The following is an 8629-nucleotide window of genomic DNA, read 5'->3' on the forward strand; positions in this document are numbered from 1 at the left end:
CTGATTATGCGTTGAATCATGTGATCGCATAATCACGTTTTTCTGGAGGGACTCATTTACTGTTTTCAAAATAAAATAATGTTGCATTATTAAATTTTACATAATGTAAATAACATTCAGAAAATTTTACCTTGATATTTTTAATATTGACTAGGGTCAATATTTAAAATTGAGTAGGCCTGAGGTAAAAGATTCAATGTGAAGTCTTGTAAATGTAAAATCATTCAATGTAAAATCAAACATTGATGCTCCTAATCTCATAAGCCACCTAGTGGTCACAAGATATGGCTATTTTTGCTCATAATTACTGCAAACTTGAGTGTATAATCATGAAAGTGGTCTTGTTAGATTTCAATTCAAGTCAAACGTTAGTACTAAATGGTTTTGGGTCGGCCATTTTGGGTGTTGGCCATTTTTAATCTTAATAAGTTCAAGCATTTCATACGCAATTGCGTATTGCTATGAAACTTGGTATGGTTCATCAGCAACATGTTCTGAGAGCACTTATAAATTGGCACCTCTTAGTGGTCAAGAAATTTGAGGCTATATCTCTGCATCGCTTTATTGTATTTACACAAAATTTGGTGAGTGTCATGGCAAGCATGACCTGAGGTAACAACCATTGTTTTGGTGCAACACCACCTAGTGGTCTCAAGAAATATGGCTATTTTGCCTAAATCCACTGCAAACTTGAAACTAAAATCATGACAGTCATCACCAATGATTCATTTTGGGCCTTTGATCGGCTTGACCTCGGTATTGCTGCTATTTTATTTGATTAGATTTGGTATTGGTAACCTAGTAACAGGGGCGGCTCGTGACTGCTCATCGGAGGGGCGCAAATTCAAAATAAGTGTTCGGAGTGTTATGTGTGTTGCTTGCGTTTTCAATATGTGTTTGTTGCATCATGTGAACCATCATGTGTTGTGTCAAAATAAGTGCCTGCTGCACATGTGTCCCTTAACAGTAAACTCTGATTACGCATGAGATTATGCGAGCATCTGCCAAACGCAAGCGTCTCTTTTATCATAAACCCTTTAGACGCATCTGCAGCAGGCTCTTATTTTGACAAGACACGTGATGCACATAGGATAACTCGACGCGCAGAAGACATATTTTAAGAAATGCAGCATTTTTGATGAAGGCACTAGCAGCAAGGGCATTGCAATGACGTTGAGAATCATATATGGTAAAGACAACAACAGCGGAAACAGCTGAATGGCCAATCCCTTTGGTTTAATGTTCGCTACATCAGGATTTATTCGGCAAATGCGTTTTCATCTCACATTATTCACATTTACTCTTTTTTGCGCAAGTCAAAAACCACCTCAAGCGAGCATAAAAACTGTTTTTAATTAGAAATTTTCCGTTTCCATCACTTGTTTCTTATGCAATTCTTCAAAAGGTGCATAAAATTGGGTTGATGGAAACCCAGGTATGGACAGTGTCACATATTTACAGTACGAACCAAACGCAGTGATATTGTTAAGCCTACCAGAGGATGAGGGAGAAGGGAGGGTATGTAAATGAGTAAGAGATGCTGCCGCACAGTCAGACTGTCTGGCTACAGCAGGATCCCCAGCACTCAGCATCACATGATTCCAGGGGTCAAAGGTTATCCCTGCTGATGAATATCAGACTGAGGCCAGTCGCACTCACTAAAGAAAGGGAGTTGTTTTCACTCCCGGAGTCTGGAAAGTTTATTTCAGGAATTTATTCTGCCAGCATGAGATTGTAAACCTGTCCCACATTGAGAAAATTATGTCTACAAATTTTCGTTTTTCCCTTTAGACGCAATTTGGCTTCTAGAGTATCAGCAGACCTTTTTCTTTTCTGTTAAAGCGCTAACACTTATCTGCATGCGGTAGGAAAAAGATAAAGTAAGCTGTTTTTGTAAGTATGGTCAAATTGTAAGTATGGTCATCTCTTTGTTATTAAAATTATCCCACTTCACCCTATACCCTTAAAAGAAATGGTTCGAAACGCTGGTAATAAAATTATCACTGGCACTTCATATAGCCCCTTGCTGTGGACGTCAGGGAAAGCCCTTCGATTATTGCAGCCATGTGGAGGGGTAGGTCATGTTATGAGCTGAAAAGCTGGTACAAATGGGGAGCTAAGCCTTACCATTACTGTATATCAGCCGCAACCACAATATATTCTCACCTAGCCGTGATCTCAACGATCCCCTCCAGTATGTCGAGGAAATGTTTCGGGGTGAACTCAGCATGGAGGAGAAATGCGGCTGTGGTATGTGAGAACTTGCAATGCCAAAGTCGAAGTTGCAAATTATAGGTTTGACAGTTATGTAGCCCTAATATATTTCGGTTCTTGTTGAGTGTATTTCTTTACTTTTATGCCCTCCCTTTTAACTTTCATGCGCACACACACACACACACACACACACACACACACACACACACCTTAAAGCTATGGTTTATTAGTGAGGCTCTTATACACTAAGATATGTATTACTATAATTAACCTTACTTCAAAATCTAACTTTTACACAAACCTGACAATGACAATATTTGACCTTGTCTATGAAATCCAAATCTAAGTCTATTTATGTAATTATGAGATAAGGAGCATTGAAGTTTGATTTCAATCATTGATTTCAATCTTACTCAGTCAATATTAAAGATATCAAAGTTATATTTTCACAAAATGTTATTTATGTAGGATGATTTTATGCAGAAAAGAGTAAATCACAAAAAAATGGCTTTAGACTTGGTCCCTGCATATTAGATAAAACATAAAGCTGTATGGCAAACTAGCCATCATACAAAATACATCCACTGCATTTTCTAGTAGTGACTAGCCTGATCTTACAAGAAATCGTACATATTTTACGACTTGGCTAATTTGTATCAATTCATACAAAATTAATTATGCAAAATTTTACAATTGTCATGAAAAAAACAACAACAACGAAACCGAATCCCTGACCCCAACGTCACGAGGGTCAAGGCAAATCTTACCAAAACTTATGAATGGAGTCGTATGAATTAATACGAATTAGCCAACTCGTAAAATATGTACGAGTTCTCGTGAGATAGCATTGGTAGTGACAGCAATAGGCCTGTGAATCCTCTATGCTGCCATTACCTTCATCCCAACAGGGACACTGACATAGGAAAGCTGAAAAACTTTACCACCAAAGACCCAACAAACACCTCATCTGTAACGGCACTGACATTTATGAACACTGTTAACAAAGAAAGGATTGAGTGACGGCACGACGGCGGGCTGAGGGAAGGAAGGGGGGTATGGGCTCTGCACAAAGCCGTGTCAAACCACACCACATACCATCACCAACGGGAGAATGAGAAATCCATTTGGATTGTTGACATTGAACTTTATGAACCAGACAAGGCAATATTTCAGATTTTTCTCTTTCTGGCTATATTCATCTCACTCCTGTGCTACTCCTGGAGAAGCCTGGAACCCATAATCATGAACTGGTGGCCGGTTCAAAGGAAAAACTTATTGCATGTCTATAGATTGTGATTTCTGGTTATGAAACAATGCCTTTTGAAAGCAGACAGTGTTTTGAGAAATTTTCCCTGAAAATAACTTGTATGTAATTATGATGTGAAATTACGGACAGAATTGTTGAGTTGTTCAGGATTTTGGCATAAAGTTTTAAGGAAATATGTGACCCTGTCTGTAAAATCCAGACTAAAGTCTTAATCTAATTGTGAGATTATGAGCATCAATGTTTGCTTTCACTCATTGATTTCATTGTTATTCTTTGAAATGATCTTACACTGAAAAAAATAATACGCTGGATTTACAAAATAAATTAAAAAACAGTGCATAATATTTGCATCCACTTTTTTTAAGCAATTTAAGCAATTGCTTAAAATTCCATGTAAAATGTACTTAAATGCACTATATTTTTAAGTTAATACAGCCTATTATTTTATTCCACTGCCTAGTTAGTTATATTTACTAAAATAATGCAAGTAATTTCAACCAAAAAATATTAATTTAATTACCTTCTTACAAATTGTACATGATAAAATTTAGTTGATTTTATTAAATAATGTGTTCATTTAGAACTACTCACCTTTTTGTGTTATTTTTACTAAAATTTGGTTAAAAACAAGAATAATTTTTTTATAGAATTTACTAATTTTTTAGTTACATTTACTAAGCTAAGCCACAAAATATTTTTTTATAGTGTACTTAGTCAATAGTCTCTTTTACATAGTAATTTCTGACATTACCATGAATTTACCAGTAAATACAAAAATGTGCTGTTCACACACGCAGTGACGTTCTGTCTTCACACATCAGACATCACACATCAGTATCAAAATAACGGTAAACTCGGAGAGAAAGCGGAAGTTACCTTGTGGCGCGTGGCCAGCAAGCTCAGGGTTGTTTTTGTAAACAAAGGCGGGGTATTACTTCATATCCACGGTCCGTTTTTGTTGTTTTCACATCTGTGGCAAACGCTGAGGTCGCGAAGTTGCTCGTCACCAAACAACATTGCATTAGGCGACGTCAAACAGTCAGAACCTGCTTTTTCCCATTAGACTTCACAGAGGGTGTGCTTAGGACGTCGGCAATTCGGCAAATAGGTGGTAAGCTGTTTAAAACAACTTTGGTGAAGTAATGTGGATGCTAACTTAAGGTGTGCTCGACTTTTATGCAGCGTGTGTGTGTGTGTGTGGAAACGTCCGCAAACAGTGCGGGGGTAAACGCGACATCTGTATTGAAACGTTATTATTGGCCCGAAGCAGTCAGCGCGGTCTGACATTGTCCGTTCAAAATGCCGGTAATCCTATATTTTTGTTCACAATACAGCTGGGTATTCACAGAAACCTCACTTTAATGAACTGGTTATCAAACTTTTCGACTTGCCTTCCCCTCTTGTGAGGGGTGCATCCCTTCGTCCCAATACCAACCCCCACGAAAATTCTTAGAACTTGAATGTTAACAAATGCTTATTACAATATAGTGCTGTTGGTTAGTAACCATATTGTCTATTGAGTTTTAATCACACAGAAATAATGATAAATTAAATTATGTATTTTATAATATGTCACCCCTGGCACCATCTTCCACCCCTCAGTTTTAGAATCATTGCTGTAATGGCATTATAACATTTGCGAACATTTTTTTAATAATAATTATGAAATTAAAGGTTAGACAAAATTACTTTTTAGTCTCATATGGACTTGTATTGCACAAACACTATACAGAATGTACTGAATGAAGAAACAGCACATTAAGATAACACGGGTATGTCATTTAAGTCCAGGTCTGATGTTAATGTCCCAGACAGGCATTGATAACGTGCTCATTTTATCAGAATGCTGGTTTCATTCATTTGTTTACTCCATCATCCAGACAAGTTCCCCATGCATTTTCCCATCGGTCTTGTGAGGGGCACCGCAGCTCCTCCACTTGTCTTATCACTCAGAGCTGAGATAATAGAGGCAGATTTAGCCTGATTAGTGCTATTACTTCTATCCCTGTCTCCTCATCAGAGATGCTTGACATGTTTCTCATAACAGCCCAGCACAGTGGCGCTGGGCAATGAGACTGACCGATGGCTACTGGACATGAGTTTGAATGAGGGCTAAGGTGTTATAAGCCATGTCAGTTATTTGTGGGGAATACATAGATGCATGCAACAAATGAAATCTTCTGAAGGGGAGTATGCAAAAACAAACGGGATCATTATGAGAACTGCCACATTCCAAAAAGGACATGGATGCCGGACTCAAATCTGTACATGCAATTGTCTCTAATTGAGACATTGATTCGGATAGATCGGCATTCTTCAGCCTCTTACGGTTTTCCATTGTGGCTCTCGGAGTCTGGGGAACCATCAACACGATACCAATCTAAACCAATGGCTCCAGTTTGGGCCTCCCACGGTCTCTGAGGGGCAACCTGTCCAACCCTAAAGTACCAAAAAAACCTTCCCCCTCCATTTTTGCGGACAGACGGGCATTAACATGAGCAGTGTGCCACTGACAGATGCATGTCAGAGCAGAGGCAATTATAAAGACGTTCTCAAAGACAGCCTGTGTCATCACGTCTTGCTGTCGCCATTCTGAAGTGAACATGCCAAGCCGATCTGTGTTTATTAACATAATGATGTGGCTATGTGATTCATAATGTATCTTCCCTCGGGGTGTTGCCTTGCAGATTTAAAGGTGAAGGGAACGCAAACTGAAATTGCGTAAGAAACGTATGACTATATTACTAACTACATCATATTTTTATAACTATAAGCACCAAGAGCAAAAAAAGCTTATTAAAACATACATATTGCTACATGTTATTTAAAACTGACAAGATGTTGAATGAATGAATTATGCTTAATCGCTAAATGTTCCTTTGAATTATCCCTAATTTAGATCATATAAATAACTTCACACTTTCTCTCGTACACACACACACACACACAAACCAGAAATACACAAAGACGGCAGCATCGTTCTCATTCCTGGCAAGTTCTTCTGTTTCTTACCGGAGTCTCCTTGTCTGAGCAATAGCTCCCGCTCACAATTTATAGGAAAATCAGTCATTGCTCACTGTCTGTGTACTTTGCTCATTCCAGGCTTTACAGTGCTGCACATTTTAACGTAAGCTTGGAGAGAGACATCAGGCTTATTTATAATCCAGAACACCACAAATACAAGTGGACTAAAAAAGAGAACACGATCAAAGAGAAGAAAAAACAAAACAACGTTGCCAGGTAGATACATAGAGACAGGCAGTGGATGAAGAATGAGCCATGAGAGGCCGTGCGTTACAGTGAGTTTACCATGGGTTACCTGTTGTATAATCACTCTAATACCACAAGTGGCTTCTTGTATGTATAAAATAAGAGCAGAGCAATTCCAGCATTATGGATGTGACATTTGCAGTCAAAACTTGAAATATAAATTCTCAAAGAATGCATTACTACCAATATATCAAACCATCTTTTTATATTTCCCTAAACCCCTGATGAATCAAGACATCAGAAAAATATCAGTCTATTTGCAAGTTTTCTATTTAAGATTAGGGTGTCATGGTCCTGTCCTCACAGGTTTTTAAGTCTTAGGCCTAGTCCACACAGACACGGGTATTTTTATAACATTAAAAAATCCCGTCCACACATGCTTGGTTTAAAAGAAATCTCTGTCCTCTTGAAAAAGCAAAAACACGCTATTAAGCGCTGTCAAGAACATGCCACACAGCAGCGATATAACCCATATCGTAAAGCCACCTTGGCCAATCAGAAGCCTAAGAAAAGTGACGTCGCAAGCAGTGGCGGCTCGTGAATGCTCTTCCGAGGATGCGCTAATTCAAAATAAGTTTTCGGATTGTCACGTGTGTTATTCCCTTTTCCAAAATATGTGTCCTGCGTGTGGAGAGATCCTGTGTGCATCACGTGTCAAAATAAGTGCCTGCTGCACATGCTCAAAACCGTTTATGATCACGTTCCCTAAATACACGCAAGACACTCCTTTAACAGTAAACTCTGATTACGCATGAGATTATGCGAGTATCTGGCAAACGCGAGCGTCTCTTTTCAAGTTCAAGGCAGCAGGCACTTATTTTGGCATGACACCTGATGCACACACAATCTCTCAAAGCGCAGAACACATATTTTGAAATGACGAACCACACACATGACAAGCTACATACATTTTGTGACGAACTTTGCGTCGTGCGCTTCAAAAAAGAAGACACCAGCCGTCAGGTCGCAAGGCAAAAACCCTGGTTTTACTGTCAACACGACAACACCGCAACCAGCGTTTCTTAAAATCCTCACCCTGGCAGGGGTTTTCAAAAATGTTCAGTATCAGTTTTTGTGAGGACGAACGGCCGAACCATGCAAAAAAAGTCACAGTTATAAAAACACCCGTGTCCGTGTGGACTAGGCCTAAGTGACAGGATCATGGCAGTCCCATATTTTCTGTGAAGGCACTGGCTTTGTTTATTCAGGCCATGTGCCTTCTGTCTTGTCACCTGGCCCCGCCCCCTCGTCTCCTCTTTAATCACCTTGTTATTGTTTGATTCATGTCACCTGTTGATTTTCTCCCTTATTTAATGCCCTTGTATTTGCTGTCCTGTGCTCGATTGTCTGTTTATATGGAGTGTTTGTTCCTAATCAAGTTAAGTCAAGTATTATCAAGTCTAGTCAGTTTATTCGAGTTTGTGTTGTTTAGTTTAGTGTTACCATGCAAGTCTGTCTGTTTATTGCCTTGTTTGCCCCCTTGTGGTTTTTTTTTTGTTGTTCAATAAACCTGTTTAGTGTTCACCTGAGTCTGCAATTGGTTTCTGTCTTCCTACATTGACATAGGGAAACATCTATGCGTTATGGACTAAAAAGGACAGATTTTTGGGAGACAACATACTTAATTCTGTGAATTAAAGGTGCCAAAGAATGCATGATACAATGTTACATTGTTCCTTGATATCTACTTAAAAGGTAGCCTACGTGACCTTATTAAAGGACAAGTTCGGTATTTTCCACTTAAAGCCTTGTTTTCAGATTGTTTATGATGAAATAGAACGGTTTTGACTGAAATTTCGACATATGCGAAATATGTTGTATCACCTCCCACCTCTATAATGGCTTTATAGGTGCACAAGACCAATCCTTCCTAAAATG

This window comes from Paramisgurnus dabryanus, chromosome 21 (assembly GCF_030506205.2).
Source record: "Paramisgurnus dabryanus chromosome 21, PD_genome_1.1, whole genome shotgun sequence".
In the NCBI taxonomy this organism is placed as follows: Eukaryota; Metazoa; Chordata; class Actinopteri; order Cypriniformes; family Cobitidae; genus Paramisgurnus; species Paramisgurnus dabryanus.